The following is a 17360-nucleotide window of genomic DNA, read 5'->3' on the forward strand; positions in this document are numbered from 1 at the left end:
ATTGAAGAGAAAATAACTCAGGGCTGTGTGTGTGTGTGTGTGTGTGTGTGTGTGTGTGTGTGTGTGTGTACATGTTTGAGGAAGAGAAGAGCAAGAAGAGGGAATAGACTTCTTAAATGACCCTTTTCACTTAAGGAGTCACTGCCATGATGACGAGGTGTCCTAGCCACACCCTACCCCTACCAGTGCTACCGTCGGAGGAGCACAAAGAGAAGGAAAGCTAAAGGCATCCCAGAAAGCAGAGATAGTTTACGCTAGGTAATGACATGAAGGTAAATGACTTGCTCAACAGTTAAGCTGGGCACAAACACTTTGGCCTGTAAGAACTCATACACAGGCACCTTGAGGACAAGGGACACGGCTTTCCTGAATACAGTAGTAAAGAGGCTGTGTGGGAGGGGCTGGCGTGGGTGAAACTGCCAATCACAGAGAACTTCATGCATTCCGGTGAGGGCTCTGCGTTCTGTTTGTAGGTGGGAGCCAATGGCTAGGGAAATTAGTACTTACATTCCATTTTGAGGACCATATAGTGAGGAGACCAAAGGGGGAAGGAGCCAAAGGCTGTAACACAGTGCAGAGGGGCATTCACCCATCCAGGCTCAATGTTGTTGGATATTTGGATGCTGTGTAAGATGTATTTGCTGTGATTGGTGTAATAAAAAGCTGAATGGCCAATAGTTAGGCAGGAGTTATAGGTGGGATTTCTGGAGAGACAGAGAGGAGGTAGGAGATGAATCTAGGTGTGAGAGAGACACGAGGAGACAGGGAGGAAGCAGGGTGGGCTGCATGTGAGAGAACGTAGAATATTAAAAATGGGTTTATAACTTAAGTTGTAAGAGCTAGTTAAAAACAAGCCTAAGCTAAGGCCACGCTGGCATAATTAACCAGTCTCTGTGTTGTTATTTGAAGGCTGGCGGTCCTGATGAGAAAGCTTGCTACAGCACAAGGGTGAAGATCGAGGAGAATAAATTATGGACTCCCTAGATCAGTGTCTTCTTACCCTCATCAGCAGGGGGTATAAAATCCATCTCTCCGCGTTAGTTTTGTCTATTCAACAGCTACTTAGATTGAATTCAGTACATGTTCGTCGAGGCCCTACTGTGTGCTTGGCATACATCAGTAAACAGGCAAACACTCCAGTTCTTGTGAGAAGCACTTACTAACAGAGGCATTCAGGCAACAATACACATAAGCAAGCTGGATGTAGAGTATATTAGAAGTTGACAGTGTCTGGAGGACTGGACTGTCTCCAGGGAGGGCACAGGGAGAAGTCTGTGGCTTTGAAAATCTGTGTAGGTGCCTTTTGAGGAAAAGGTTGAGGGAGGGAGAACTCAGTCAAATGACATGTGAAAAGAGATGAAATTTCTGAGCAGAGGCAAGAAGCAGGAACAAGGGACACATTTGGTGGGTTTGTGCCTGAGCCTTGGCAACCGAAAGATAAAGTCAAGAAAGACAAAGAATCAGAACTGTAGGGCCCTGGTAAGCAGCTGTGAGATTCTGGCTTTTGTTGGAATGAAATGAGGAACAGTGCAGGGCGTGGATGGGGGGTGCTTAGGTCTGAATGGAATCACCTTGAGCGCGTGAAGGAAGACGGCTGCTAAGGGGATGGCATGACACAGGGTGAGGCATGAAGCCAGTGGCAGACTGTGGACGCAGTCCCACTGTGATGGATTGGCCTGGCATAGAAGGAAATCATCAGTTTCTTTCTGCCTGAAATGGCTGAATAGTGGCTATACATTTTGATGACAGAGAGAATGGAATTAAAATATCAGGTGTGTGATTAAAAAGGGAAATAAAAATACAGATTTTATAATAAGGAGAATGGTTTCCCCAGTTGCAGACACGGAGATGCAAGGAGTTAGGACAACCAGTGAGGTTTAAGACCAGGAGTTTTATGGGGATGTGAAGAAGCCAGTTTGGTTGTGTTCACGGTTGAACTACTATTTAAACAGCCAAGAGTTGTTGGGCATGTGGTGGAATATTTGTGTCTCAGAATGGAGAATACAGGTCTAGGCTAAAGACTTAAGTTAAGAAGCAATCAGCATGAAGAGGGTGTGAAAAGACAGGGGGTTGGGGGAGACCACCATGATGGTTAATCTTCAGGGTCCTGTCATCCCTTTCAGTGGGTTTGGAATCACCCAGTAGATGCGCCTCTGGATACGCCTGTGAGCATGTTTCCAGAAAGGTCTAACAGGGGAGGAAAGACCTACCCAAATGTTAGGTTACAGATTAAACAGAAAGGAAAAAAGGAGAAAGCAAGCTCTGCACTAGCATTCGTCGCTTTTTGCTTCTTGATTGTGGACACGATGTGACCATCAGCCTTTTGTTCTACCCCTGTGCTTTCTCCGCCATGATGGGCTGTATTGTTGCAAACCACCAACCACCAACCAAAAGAGCCTCCTTCTCCCCTAACTTGCTTCTTGTTATGCATTTTATTACAGCAACAAGTGAGGGATTAATACACTCTGAAAGGAAAAGAGGATAGATGATAAGAAGTGTAGAAGTGAAGGCTGGGGTCAACAATGCTAACGGGCTGGAAGAACAGGATGGGTAAGTCATGCCGAAAGAGCAGTTGCAGATCCCTGTGGAACCTATACTTATCCTCACCACACCTGCTCTTTCGCTTGCTACCGTATCTGTGTCTCACATCTCCCGCATTTTCAGTCAGCATACTGGACTCCCAATTGCAGGTAGGGCAGACATGCCTGTCTTATTGCTCAGGGTCACCTCTTACCTACATTGCTGGTTTCCTAGCTGTTTTTCCCTCTCCACTCTTGTCTTGATGATCTGTTCGACAATGTACGAGAGACTTTTTTTTCTGAACGAAAAATCTGATTAAGTTGTTTTTCTACTGAACAAAAAGTCACCACCTTTGGAAATCTTGAAATCCACACGTGATCTTTCCAGACTTACCCTTGCGATTGCTTAAATTAACCATTCCATTCTCCAGTGTTTAAAGCAAGCAATGTGCTCTCCAACTTTGGGTGTTGGCATGTGTGGATTTCTTTACAGAGCACTCTTCAGTTGCCTCACCTGGATAATCCTCTTCTGTTTTAAGGTCTAGCCTTAGGAGACCCGGACGGGAAGTCTTCGTGATGATGCTCTTGCCTTCTACAGGAAAACAGGAGCTTTCTCAGGTGCCTTCCCCTCATCTCACTCTCATCACACTGCACGGTAATGTGTGTTTCCTTCTAGCCTGTGAGCTTTAGCGTCAACTCCTTAACTGTTGTCATTTCATGGCACTTAAGTAAGTACATATAGCAAAAAATAAGAAACAATTCAATTAATATCTGAAAGCATACAGTTCGTAAATTTAGACAGGAAGGGATGACAGGACCAGGGAGATGTTAGAAAGAGAGAACATTTATGTGCTAATGGTTCAGCATAGCTACTGATCATAAGAAAGTCTGAGATGTCAAGATGGTTTAATTAATAGTTCTAAGGCACCAGCTGGTCATTCAGGTGGAAGTGTCTTACAACCTGTCAATGGTAGTCTAAGGAAAAGAAAGAGTCAAAGACAGAAATTTGTGGGCCATTGGTTCATCTGAACTTTAAATGCTGTAGTCTTCAATGTGAGAGCAATGCACTTAAACTTTATGCAGCGTAAATATCCATAATCCAAAAATCAAGAATGTATATAATGTTCTGTCTGCATATTTTGCCTAACGGCCAGAAGAGAGCAACAGATCTCATTACAGATGGTTGTGAGCCACCATGTGGGTGCTGGGAATTGAACTCAGGACCTTTGGAAGAACAGCCAGTGCTCTTAACCACTGAGCCATCTCTCCAGCCCCTCAAAAATCAAGAATGTAAAACCCTCTAAAATCGGCCATTTTTTGAGTACCTGCACACTTGAAAAGTTTTGAATTTTGGAGCATTTTTAAATTTTGGATATTTATTAGGGCCACTCACCTAACAAAGTCTATGGAGATATTCTAAAACCCTAAAATTTGAAATATTTCTGACCCCAAGCATTTCGGGTAATGGAGAGCACTGCCTTTATTCCAAAGATATAAAGAAAAATTGTAAACAAAGGAAACATGGAGACATAAGAGGCTTAGTTTGGATGATTTTTTTCATAGCTAGAGCAGAGCTTTCAAGAAGGAGGGAAAAAATTAGACATACATCATGGAGTGTAGTGTAGTCTACAGAGGGGGAGAGTGGGAATAAAACAAATGTCCATTAGCTTTGGCAACAAGCAGACTTTCTTGGCATATGGAAGAGACTACTTGAATCAAATGAGTCAGGCAGTGAATAGGAATAAAGGAAGCAGAGAAAACAGGGTACGCATATATTTTCAATAACTCTTTCTTAAAAGATAAGAAAATCAGAGCAACTACTTAGGCAACTGTGTATTCAAGATCCTATCAGCACGCCTTACATCTGTGTTTTATTTCTTTCTTGAAGCGGCAGCTAGTTGCAAAAGGACTGAATGAAAAATGGTTGCGGAGACCTTAAGGATAGAAAGGGAGGGGCTGAAAGGAGGACAGGGCAGGCAGATCAAGGTGATCAGAGGTGCGGGGGAGACTGGGATAGGATCATAGGTTGAAAAGACCACTTCACTCTCTGAAACATACTCAAGGAGGGAATAATGAGTGACGGGGAGATCAAATGGGCTTCTGTTACTCTCCAAGTAAGAAAAGAGATCTTGCATTGAGAATAAGGAAAGCCATATACAACTGAGAACTTGAGAGAGCAATCATAGTTTGCAGTCATTGCAGTGGAAAGATGGGGTAGAGACCTGTAGAGGAAGAACTTGTTGTAGACTGGTCAAAGATGGGAGGACCAAGAACAAAACTCTGTTTCAGGATGCTCCCATCTTAAAGCACTTAGCTTTAAGCCTGTTAGCACTTAAAGCCTGTTCCCACTGAGCTTGTACAGAGTGAGCAGGCTGAGTTGAGAAGCAGATGGCTACACGATTATGACCTCTGTAGCAAATTCCTTATAATGTTTACATAATTCATCAGATCCATGGCCCTTTATTAAGAGGAAATGCCAGGCTCTGATTATTATTATCTCTGAATGAGATTTATTGAAATCTGGAAGAAATAACTTCTGGGGAAAGCAAACACATCAAAACAGATACTCCTCTCTCTTCAATAAAGCCAACGACCTAAAGATGTTGAAGAAATGAATCAGATATAATGATCATCTAACTCTGAAAAGCAAAACTGTTTTAGGAACTGTGAGGGAGCCTTGATCCTGAATTCCAGTCTAGTTATTCACTTAGAATGTTTCATAGCAGTTGGAAAATAATTAATCAATGTATGACACAGATTCAAGGGCTGCCACCTTTCAGTGCCATTAATGAAAATGCCTGGGATTTTATCTGTACTTTTCTGGTGATTTAAAGAGCATTTTTAAAAAGCTCCTTGAAGACCAGATGAGTGCTTAAAAGTCACTGGGCTTTGACATACAGATTGCAAGGGACAATCTAAATATGTGCTAGTCAGACTGAAATAAAATCAACAGGTCTCTTAATTTTGACATGACAGAAAAGCATTTCTGAGAAGTCCAAAATGTATATTCATTTCTGCTTGAAGTTCTTCCCCTGTCAACCAACAAGAGCTAATGAATGTTTAAACTAAGGACTCTTCTAGCTTTTAAATGACATATACTTGTTGGCTGTCTTTGTGTTATGTAAATAGTGTGTAAACCACAGGCTCTCTTTGGACAGAAGGAAGGAAGTAATGTGCATTTTCCTCAAATCTTTAGATCACTGTCTAAGTTTATTCAATATATGAACTTTTCATTCCTGATACACTCGAGCATGGACTCCATTATAGTGAACATCCAAAGAAAGGCTTCCAGATACATCCTCAAGGGACGCTAATTCACAGCCACAACAGATGATATTTCAGTAGAAAAGGATCACAGATATGGTTCTTAAGACCATAGCTTTTGTTCACGATAATAATTCATACAGTATAGTGATTCTATAGGATAGAAAAAATTTCTATATAAATGGTACAAAAAGTTTACAAACTTGTTGATTTTAATGTCATGACTATCTCTGAAAAGATGAACTTGACACACAGTATGAGAGTTGATTGCAGAGTGCTTAGAACATGCCACTGATAATAAAAGCTGTGTTTCTGCCTTGCATGCCTGCTATTCTTACTGGTAGACAAAGATAGAATAAACTTAGAGGCCAGTTTACATCTGGATAGTTATGTTAGTAAGCTTTGCAATGAAATATGTGAGGCAGCTGACTTTACTTGGCTCATAGTTTTGCAGCCTCATGGGCATGGAGCAGTTTTGGTGAGGATTTCACGGGGAACAACAGATCATAGTGACTAGAGTATATTAAGCTGGGTGCTCACACCTGGAACCAGGGATCAGAGGGATAGTGGTGTTCCACAAGGCTCCAGTAAACTATGTATTCTCTACTGCTACCCACCTTTTAAAGATCTATACCACCTCCACCTACTTGCACCTTAAGGAAAATTTCCTTATGCATGGACTTTTTGGGTGACACAACCATATTCAAGCAATAATACAGATGACAGTCTGCCTTCTGTAAGAATTAAAGCATGTGTGACAGAAGAGAAGGGAAGCTTAGACTCTGCCGACTACCTGACGTGTGTGTGTGTGTGTGTGTGTGTGTGTGTGTGTGTGTAGGTGTGTGCAAGTGCGTGCACACACAAGCGTGTGCACATGTGAGGTTTCCATTGTTGATTTCCCACCTTGACCTGCCTCTTTCCCATTGAGGATGAAGGCAACAATTAACAGTGGGCTATGGAACCTTACAGGGTTTTCAGAAGAAGAAATAAAAACGGCTAAGAAATATTTTGGTAAGTGTTCATCATCATTAGCTATCAGAGACATGCACATTAAAAGTACTTTGAGATTTCATCTTACTCCGGTCAGAATGGCTAGGATTAAGAAAATGAAAGACAACAAATGCTGGCTAGGATGTGAGAAAGGAGAACACTTACACACTGATTGTGGGAGAGAAAACCGATGCAACAACCGAAGGCATTAGTGTGACAGCAACTCTACGATTTAACCCAACTGTACCACTTCTGGGCATATATCAAAAGGACTCTATTTCCTACTACAGAGATAACTGCATATCCATGTCCGTAGTTGCTTCAGTCACAACATCTGTAACATGAAAGCAGCCTAGATGTCTACCAACTGGTGAATGAAATGTGATACCTATATTAAAATGGAATTTTATTTAGCTATGAAGAAAAATGTAATGATGAAATTTGCAGGTAAACACATGGAGTTAGAAAACAGAAGACTGGATGAGGTAATGTAGAAAGACGAATGCTGCATGTTCTCACTGATATGTGGATCCTAGTATCAAATCATTCTAGATTTTGTGTTTAATTTGGAGTACCTATTGAAGAGGGAAACTAGAAAGAGCCGTTGACGGGGAAAGTAAAGAAAGATCCCCAGGGAGGAGGGCTAATAGAACAGAGGCCATATTAAGGGGGAAAAGGGGAATAATGGGGGGAGAGGTTTACGTGGAGGGGGGGATGGAAGGGTAGGGCAGAGGAGGGATCTGGGGTGGGCCAACTAACACTGAGGATGTTTGAGGAAGCCATGTAGAAATCTATTTTATAAGCTTCATATGTATTCCTATAGATGGCAAGCTCCAAGTTCAGTGAGAGATGCTGGAGAGCAGTGGAGGAAGACACCAACCTCTTGCCTCCACATGGGCATGCAGGTGCACATACCTGCTTATCCCACCACATACATGGAAACATCAACAGAAGACTCCAGCAATGCAAAGGCACAAATCCCTGACACATCCCAGACACAGATGAATCCAGAATAACTGTGCTGTAAAAGGGGCTGGTGAAGAAAAGTTTATACTCTCTGCTGGGTTTTGTTTTGTTTTGTTTCTGAAGTCCCAGAAAATGAGTCAAGCAGGAGGATGAAGGATGAACCACAAATGAGCCCATGGTCCTGCAGCAGTGACAGAGATGCTCCAGATCTTACTGTGATGGCACCACAATGGCATCTATCAAAACTTATGGCACTAAGCAGAGGTGGTGAAGGCCTTTAATCCCAGCACTTGGGAGGCAGAGCCAGGTGGATCTCTGTGAGTTTGAGACCAATCTGGTCTACAGAGCGAGATCCAGGACAGAGAAACCCTGTCTCAAAAAACCAACCAAACAAACAAAAAACTTATAGCAAGGATTTGTGGGAGCTACCCTACATACCAGATCATGTTCATCCCAGAAGACATAGGTTGCCAAATAGAAAGCCCAGTGCCAGATGTGAGATACCTTCCCTTGAGCTGTTTGGCCAGAGATGTCCCAAAGACCCCAAAATAATTTAGTTTATTGCCATTACTCTTGTTTGAGGAAAAAAGGTTCATCAGCATTCTCCATCTGTGAACCTGTGACCAGCAAGAGACAGCCAGGGGTGCATGGAAAGTTAAGGGGGTAAACAACCGCCTTCCGATTGCACTTAAGGCTCACTCCATAGGAGGAACCAAATGTCTGTTAACTGCAAATCTGGGCTGCAGAGCCTTCACCCCGTGAAGCCGAAAATAGTGGACCAACTACCATCATTTTTGCTAAATGGTCATAATACCAAATTTCCCTCTAAATTTGTATCTCTCTACCAATGGACTAGTGCAGCTCTCTGGCCTCAACAGAGAAGTTTCTTCATGCAGTGCATGGTGGCTAATAACATAAAAGGATCATCCAAAATGCCTGTGAAGTGCCCAGCCACAAATGAGACATCTATATCAGACCCTTACCCTCAGGCTCAGGAACCACAGTGGAAGAAGCAGGTGAAATATTCCAAGAGCCAGAGGTTGAGGAGCATCAGAAAAAAAGCAGTCTCTTCTGGACACGATAGGACACTAGACTCAGGAGCTCAGAACAATTACGATCGCCTCCTCAAAACCTGCAGAAGATCAAGCCAGTCATTCCAGATGGAGAGGGAGGGGGTCCATGAGCTCCCGTTCCTAGCTGAAGTGTTATGGCAAGTTGACAGGTTCTGGGGGAGAGTCAGTTTTCGTTAAGGGTCTGGTTTCTAGTAGGTTGACAACACAACTGAGAATTGATGGGCTATAAGATTTTTTTTTTAAAGAAAGGACATAAAGTAGGGTGCCAGGAGGTGGGAGGGGATCTGTAAGGAGTTAAGGGAGAATTGGGGCTGAACATGATTAAAATACATTGAAATTATCAAGAATAAAAATACCTTTAAAAAAAGGCAAGCAAGCAGGCAGCCTGGTTCCCCGTTGGACACTGTGACTTACAGTGCACCTTGACCCTTGAAGTGTTTTCCTGTCATTCATGTCTGTTTTCTCATTGACCCAATACCCATCAAAAACTCCAGGTAGTATTGATTTTCCGTATCTGTGTCATAAAAGTTATCACAAAAATGTTTTAAACTGAAAAATTTTACATATTCTTTCAAATATATAAAGAGGTACTTCATTTATCAAGTCAAAAGAGCTTTTAACTGGAGTCTTAAAATACTTGCAACACAGTTGTGTAATAAAAAAATGCATCATTATTATTAATGATTAAGCCAAGCACGAGAACAAAATCAGACCAGTCTAAGCTGTATAAATAAGCTACTCCTTATACACAGTTATCTGTAATGAAATGCCAAGACAAGCTTTACTGATGATGTATGGATGCAGCAAACCTTCAGAGTCAACTAAAAGAAATCTATAATTGTAATAACATAATTTCCCTCTCCTCTCCCATCTCACAAAATACAAGAAATCACCAAATTTAGCTACCCCACATGTTGCATGCTCTGAATGAGGAAGGGTTTCTGAGGGTAATATAAGATGGCCAATTAGAAATCTAAGCCTGGCATCAAAACGGATTTCACTGCCTGTTCCAGTCCAGTGCCTCCCCTCTCTCTCTGCAAAGCAGCCATGCATTTTATCCATGCGCATTTCAATTGCATTTAAAGCTACATGTAGTGTTGAGTCCAGTTGGGAAGTACAGTTGCCAGAAACCACACACAAATGGGAAATCTAGCGAGAGCAAGAAGGTGGTTTTCTCCACACAATGGACTTCAAAGATGTGTCATCCATGTTGTTGGGAGCAAAACCCAATAGCACCATTACGATTGAGCAATTACCATTACCAATAGCACCCCTCGCCCCCTTGTGCACGATAGAAGTTTATAACTATAGGGTATGTTTTCTAAGCCTGTTTGAACTCGCTGCTCTCCCTATGCATACATATTCCTTCCCCTTCCTGTGCACAGCTTTCAATCAGTAAGAGTGTCAAGGTGGGCGGAAGGAGGATGACAGGAATAGTAAAAGAGGGAAAATCAATTTCCAGAAAGCATATGGTAACAACAGAATATTTAATCAAATTAGCCTAGAAATTCCTTCCTATTTTCGGCACTCTTTGCAAGCCAGTTGCTTCACGGTATAAAATGAATTTCAATAAATGTCATATATTTAGTTAGATGGCTTATTTTTGAAATTTGCCGAAACAGGTCAACACACTCGGAATAGATCTTATTCTAAGACATGGCGGATGGATATTGATATTGAATACAAAGATTGGCATTAGGTAAAAGGTTCTGGACTGAAGAAAAAGTCATTCCCTTAATACTCAACTAGGTATTTATTGAATACCTACAATGTGAAAGAAAAAAAGATGAATATTTGGTACATATACATATGAATTTTACCATATATATGTTAGAAAGATGAGGGATGTCAAAATATTTCCTTGGCATTGGTAAGGACTTCAGCTGGGTACCACCGGAAGCAGGTCTCTGAAGGTACTAATAGTTTTCACATTGTGTTAGTAGCCATTCAATAAGCTGTGCTCAGAGTTTACACATATTCCAGACTTTTTAAAGATGCCATTTACTAACCCTCAGCAGAAAACAGCTTCATTTTTTTTTCTTGAAAAACAGTGGGTACTTCCATGGTTTCAAAGATTTCATAGACATCAAAGAGCTCAGAGGGACATTCAGTTTATGGGTAATGGTTTAAGGTTTAGTGAATCAAAAACACATGGATTAAATTTCCCTTAAAAGACCCCTCGGTTTAAAACTCAAAGAGAGAAAATGCTCTGGCTTCAAGCTAAGCCAAAACTTATTTTTAAAAGTCAGTTTGAGTTGTCTTATGGATCGAACACTTGGCTGGGCTTTTCTTTCCCACATGAACAGGCCTCAGAGGAGGTGACTTAGCTCTCCTAATTCTGCTACACAAATTCACTCCACCTCTCTCTCAGAGTTTGGACGACTACCTGATGTCAACAGTCAGCAGTTGGAATCATTTTTGGATCCCCAAGCCATTCTGTTCTAATATACAACTTCAAAAACTGGACCTGAACTCCTAGATGCTATCTCAGATTGCCAACTAGTGGGCAACACAGCGTCATTTCAAAACAGGAAAAGGGCTGTAGTCTTAATATATGCACTGCTTTATGGTGTATGATTATGTTTGTATTTAAAATAGTAGGAAAACATACAGTACATAGTCTTCCTTTCTTACACAATGGCCTTCCGGAAGGCCGCTAGCCTCGGCACTTTAGCTAGTGTTTAGGATTAGAGGAAACAGGTTCGTACATAACCTATGAGGCTTTATTCCTTTGGAAAAGCAGATTGCAGTACTGAGCTGATTGCTTTGAAAGGGCGTGCAAAGCCAACAAGGCACTGCACGTTTTGAATTTCAATAGCAGGGGGAAAAATAAAGAGGGAGAGGCTCAATCAGATCCAAAATAAAGAGCCAATATTCCAAGAGGAGAGCCTCGTCCGAAGGGGCGAACTTGGAAATGAAGTTCACATGCAAAGTTATGATGGATTCAGGTTTCAGAAAATGAGTGCCTCAGTGTAAGAACGAAATAACGAGATTATCCTGTTGCTTAGAAATGTCCATAGCCTGATGCAAAGCATGTGGACTGGTCAGTTAGGGAAATACGTTCTAATAGGTGATGGATGATAAAATAACCTTTTCTTTTTTGACTTAACTTTCCACAGTAGGAATTTTTTTTCCCCTGAGAATTCTAGAAAAACTAAGAGCTCTGTTTAGAAGGTATTCTAAGATGATCTGGCTGTGTATGCTGCTCCACTGGACAGTACCCGAAGTAGCTACACTGTGGGACAGGGCACAGTCCAGGCCACATGAGGCCAAATCTATAGCCTGCAGACTCTCGGCCCCTCTTGGAGGTGTAGTGCTTTAAACATACCAAGTTAATATTTTGAAACTGGGAGCAGTGTGGATTCTCTTGAAAATTTACAAGAGAACCACCATGTTGGTTCATGACACCCAGAAAGGCCACGTGATGGATCCAATGATGGATGCCAAGAGGTGACCGTCCCCCCTTAGGTGGAACTTCTGTCAGCACCTAGGAAAAATGGTTAGTTTTATCCATTTAAGCTCCCTGTTTGCAAATCCTTATACAGGACAGGAAGAAAAGAGAGAGATCCAGTGTAGCGTCTTAATCCAGAAGGCAAATGACCCAGAGAGAGGAGCAGACGGGAGTGCTCTGCACACCATCAGCAGCTGCATTGCTCGATGCCACCCACCTGTCACCCTGCAAAGGACCAGCCAGGACCACATAGGCTTTACTGCCCACAAATTCCGCTGGGCCAGGCTCAGGGCAGAAAGTTAAGAAGCCTTCTTAACCTACTGGGCCATTATCTCTGATATTGGACCTGATGAATGTAGAGAACTGACATGAATCATTTCCCATGTGATAGACAAAAGGTCTGGGACACCTTTGTATCTTCATCTTAAAGCTATTGATAGGAGGCATTTTTTTTTAAAGAACACCCCACCTTCTAAATGAGAGACTGTGGACAGCTGTCAAGTGTGCAATTTCAGAAAAACACAAGAACCCAAGGGTACTATGGAGGGGACTCTCGGTGTTCACACGCTATCTCCTTAAGGTTCTGGCTGAGGTCTTCCTTGATGTGAGGCCCTTCCCACATCTCATTGCTGGATTTCCATCACTGCTCCCATCCTTCTTACCTGTGACAGTGCCCATTCTCCTTCACCACTAACATACAACATGCGTTTTATTTACGGATTTCTTGTTTGCCTCCCTCAACAGAAGAGGGTGTCATGAGGTCACAGTTTTGCAGGGCTTTATCCCCTACAGAAACACTGCACACTACAAGTACACCTCGTAGATGCTCAGTGTAGTCACCAGTCACATTTTTAAGAGAATAGGAGCTCGGCTTTCATCAGTGCCTGTGATGCTCAGGGCACATCTCACAACCACTTTTCCTCGATGTCTCAGAAGCACGCTGTCCGGTTTTCGCCCTTATGATATAATTTGTATGGACCATAGGTTTTTACAGAATTACTATATGGCCCTGTAGCTAAGCAATTCGATGCGAATTAAAATGGAGAATAACCTGCACAAATGTAGGAGCCCGCATCTATCCAAGCACAGAAAGAAATACATAGGCCTGGGTCTGCAATTCTAAAGTTGATTGTTCCTCATTTCACAGTGCTCACACCTCCTGTTACAAATACTACACGTGTGAGTCTTTGCTCAATTACGTTTTATAGCTTATAAAAACACTTTCTTCATTTTGTCCCTTGAAGAGCAAAGGAGTCTGATTTTACTGGGTGTTTTTATTAAATCAAAACCCAAGGGGAATATAAATGTTAAGCAATTTAACACAGCTGAAGAAATATCTGAGAATGGGTGTTCTGATGGACAGGAGATTACAAAGTCACTTATAGCTCTTAATCTGATAATGGGCAGAGGACCCCACACATATGAAGACAGGCTTTTTTTTTTAAGTTAAGAGAAAAGTAAAAAAGGAAATTGAGGGGGGTGGCAAGGGTGGGTGGTGGGGTGGGTGGGAGAGGGGGATGGGGACTGGGTGTGTTACCAGGGTGTAGAAATATACTCATCTTGGTCTCTAATCAGTGTCTCGGTGGAAAGTTTTACCGGATCTAACCTCTGCTGTTGGCTGGAAATGGGCTGAGAAGCAGAGTAAGGCTCAGGCCAGCTCCCTCCCTAGTCTATAATGTGGAACCCTAAAGACCTTAAGATGAGCTGTGCTCAACTTGGAGGCCCTGAAGAATGAAATGAGCAGAAGCAGCTTAGACATCTGAAGGTCTTTGTATTTTAGTGATGACTGAGTGTCTTTTTCATGTAATGTTTCCTTAATAATTATGGATTCTAGCTCCATTTCGTATGTGTGCTATCTAGCTACACAATTAGACTGTAAATTTCTCAAGGGCAGATACATCTTATTTCCCTCCTCCATTTTTAGATATTCTCCTAGAACCAGCATGGATAATGATCACAGTAAACTTCTTTGCTATTTTTGGTGAGAAAAAAATGTGAGTTCAGTAGTGAATCAGTAAGTGTTAAGAACTCATAATTAAAATGATTCCAAACTGATATTGGCCATGGTGCCTACTGCATATTACTGAGAGTTGGGTGTTATTTTGCACTGAGAAAAACCCATGAAACTCTGTCCTGGGGGCCCAGTATCAGGCAAAAGTTGCCACACACACCAGTCAGGAAGAGGAAACTACTTCCCTTGCTCTTGAGTTTCTGTATCCACCTTGTCCCTTAAGGGAGAGTGATAAGGACGTTAGGAGTCCCGGGCACAAACACAGTAGGCCAAAGGGTATCGGGGAGGCTGGAGATCTGATGCTCTCTGATGGACTCCATGGGCACCAGGAACATACATGGTTCACAGATAGGCATACAGGCAAAGCACCTGTACACATCACCCCCCCCCAAGGGATAGGGAAAAGAAGTAGGGATGGCTCTGGTGACGATCACCACGTGGAATGCCAGTGAAGAAGAAACCAGACAAGTGAGTGAAATGGGAGTGAAGCCAAGGGACAGAGCTGAGAAGCAAAGGGGTGCAGAAATGGAGGGGATCCAGACGCGTGATTAGCCATGCCTGACCAGGGGTATGAACCAGAGAGTGGCACTTGGGCAGCCTCACAGTGTCAGCCCTTCTGAGTGATCCTCTTTGTTCCGAGAAAACCACATCTGAGAAAACCTTTACCTGCGGTTATTACATGGACTTGCAAAAGAAAATCTGACTAATTCTATTGTAAACTTATTTATTTCTACCAACAGCAGCGTAAATCGACTTTTGAGTGTATTTCTAAGTGCAGTCCTCATTAAAACATTTTTTTTTAAAAAAAAGTTCAAGAAAAACCTGGGGAATTTGTTTACATGGTCTTAGAAATAATAAATTGTAGGTATTTACCTTGTTGAGAAAATTGTTACTTTCCTCTCAGTGTAGACTTAAAAGTAATACCACGTTAAACTTTCATATTAACTGCCTGCCGCTAGTTCTCCTTTTTTATGTTACAGATAAAGCTTGCCCTCAGATTCTCAGAGCCTGTAGTGCATCCCAGTGTAAACTCCCTGTTGCAAATGATCAAGAACAAAGCACTCTGGGAAAAGGCAGCAGTTACCTGATCATCCTCGACATGCTATAAATCCATCTTGCTTACGGTGGAATACGGCTAAGTTAATAACTATTGACTAATGCACTGCTGAGTTTGAAAACTGACCACAGAATTTAAAGCACCTATGACACTCTTGTAGGTACACATTTTGGGTGCTATAAAATTTCTTATTGAAGATGTACATTACACTTGCGTTATTTATCTGTCCAAATGAAATAAACATTGACTATATGGCAGCCTGCAATGGCAGAGACCACGGCACCTCATTTCTGTTCCACAGTGGAAGTTTACACTTGAGAACAAAGCCGAGTACGCTTCCAGCTGGAGAGGAAAGCTATATACCTGTAAATAATCCAGGCAACATTAACAGTGTTCCCATAAAAGCACAATTTATGTCCCAGTAGCAAAGGGAAACACCATGTACATCATTTTCAGATCATCTTCATGCAGAAAAAATTCATTAGTCAGCTATAATACTTGAGCTGTAAAGGAAAATAATGTTCTTCTGAATCCATTTGCATGGCAATGTGTGTGTGGCTGGCTGTTGGAAGCGACAGAATAAACCTCCACCCAAAGCTACAAAATGCGAACAGTCTTCTTAAAATTCCGTCTATATTCTCTCCAGTTACAGCTTTTACAATCTCCTCATATTCACGGACCGTTTTAACTTGGCAATTAGGGACTCCTGATTCTTTTGCCTAAGAAAGTTGACAATATTTCACTCTGCCTCTGAGCTGCTTTGAACACAAGCCTCTGATAAGGCGAAACCCACTTGGACACGCATTCATGCGTGAGCCCCTGGAACCCTTGCCAACTGCCAAATTAGCAAATGGCTCTTCTAAAACATAAAAGGTAGGAAATGGGAAACCACGGTTTGGAGTAAATTCTGCATTGTACTTTCATTGGTGTTTTAATAATTATACCGGTACTAGCCAGACCGCCTGACCTCTGCTTATAATGTATTTCACCTCCACAGTGTCCCAGCAAAAAGATCAAGTAGGATCAAAAATGATGGATCACACACACTCTGCATGTCTGCCAGGAATAAAAAATTCAGACCATCCCAGGAACACCTGCCCTTTGGTAAGACCCCCCACATACGGCATATAAAGCCGGGCTGGGAACAAGGAAATAGCTGAGCTCAAACCTTGCAGGCTCCATCACCCTGCCTGGACAGGGTGACCGGATCCCTTTTGTAAGGGCTGAGTCAGATCACAAGGGTAAAACTTGCCCAGCCACAGCGGCCCTCCAGCACCCATTGCTCCCAGCGCCCTGAGTCACACAGGTGGCCGTCAACAACACTCTCCTAAGGCGACAAGCTCAATTCTTGTTTGCACCTTCCCCGACCCCATCCCTTCAGTTTCCCAAGCCCCGAGCTCGCACCCACCTCGGTGGTCTTGCCCTGCGGAGCTGCAGCCAGTTCCCTTAGCGGAACAAAGAAAGCGGAGGTGCTGGGAGAGGGTGGGTGCGGGATTGACGGGGCTGGAGTTTGTACCTTGTGGTGCCCGGGAGCGCCAAGTCAGCCGGCGGGGACCACCCGCGCGCTCCGCCCTGCTCCGGCGAGTCAGCGGTCGCCCAGCATCTGGCTCCGCACCAGGTCACCCCGGCTCGGGAGCTGCCGGCGCCGAGGCTTGTCCGGGTCACCTGCGGCCCGGGCCGAACCCCGCCGAGCGCCCTCCGACTGCTCCGCCCCTTCCCACACGCGCCCTGCCCGGCCGGTGACTCAGCCGGGCATTGGCGCTGCCCCGGGCGGGCGCGTCCGGGCTGGAGGCGAGGAGAGACCCAGGCACCCGCCCCAGCACGTGTCCGTTCGTCCCTGTCGCTCTCGATCTGTCCCACCGGTCCCTGGAGGGGCGGAGGTGGGGACTGGCAGCACCCGGGGGTGGGGGGGATGGACGGGTGGGTGGGGACGGTCTCCGCCCTTCCCGCCACCCGTGCGCCTGGCCCTGGGGGGGTCGCTCTTCCTCAAGCCCCGCCCCACTCCCCGCCCTCGACAAGGTGAAACTTT

General features: G+C 43.5%; 1 protein-coding gene across 5 annotated transcripts in view; it reads right to left on the bottom strand.

Moving 5' to 3' along the window:
• Met (MET proto-oncogene, receptor tyrosine kinase) overlaps positions 1-17065 on the bottom strand; it is a 111243-nt gene extending 94178 nt beyond the window's left edge. Inside the window, exon 1 of one of the 5 annotated variants that reach the window (XM_016002762.3) lies at positions 16740-17065. The gene's annotated coding sequence lies outside the window, so the exon portion shown is untranslated. The remainder of the gene's footprint in view (positions 1-16739) is intronic. The other 4 variants (XM_016002763.3, XM_016002764.3, XM_006984281.4 and 1 more) reach the window with 4 other exon arrangements.
• Positions 17066-17360: the final 295 nt, after the last annotated feature.

The sequence above is a fragment of the Peromyscus maniculatus genome, chromosome 3 (genome assembly GCF_049852395.1).
Source record: "Peromyscus maniculatus bairdii isolate BWxNUB_F1_BW_parent chromosome 3, HU_Pman_BW_mat_3.1, whole genome shotgun sequence".
NCBI classification, from domain to species: domain Eukaryota; kingdom Metazoa; phylum Chordata; class Mammalia; order Rodentia; family Cricetidae; genus Peromyscus; species Peromyscus maniculatus.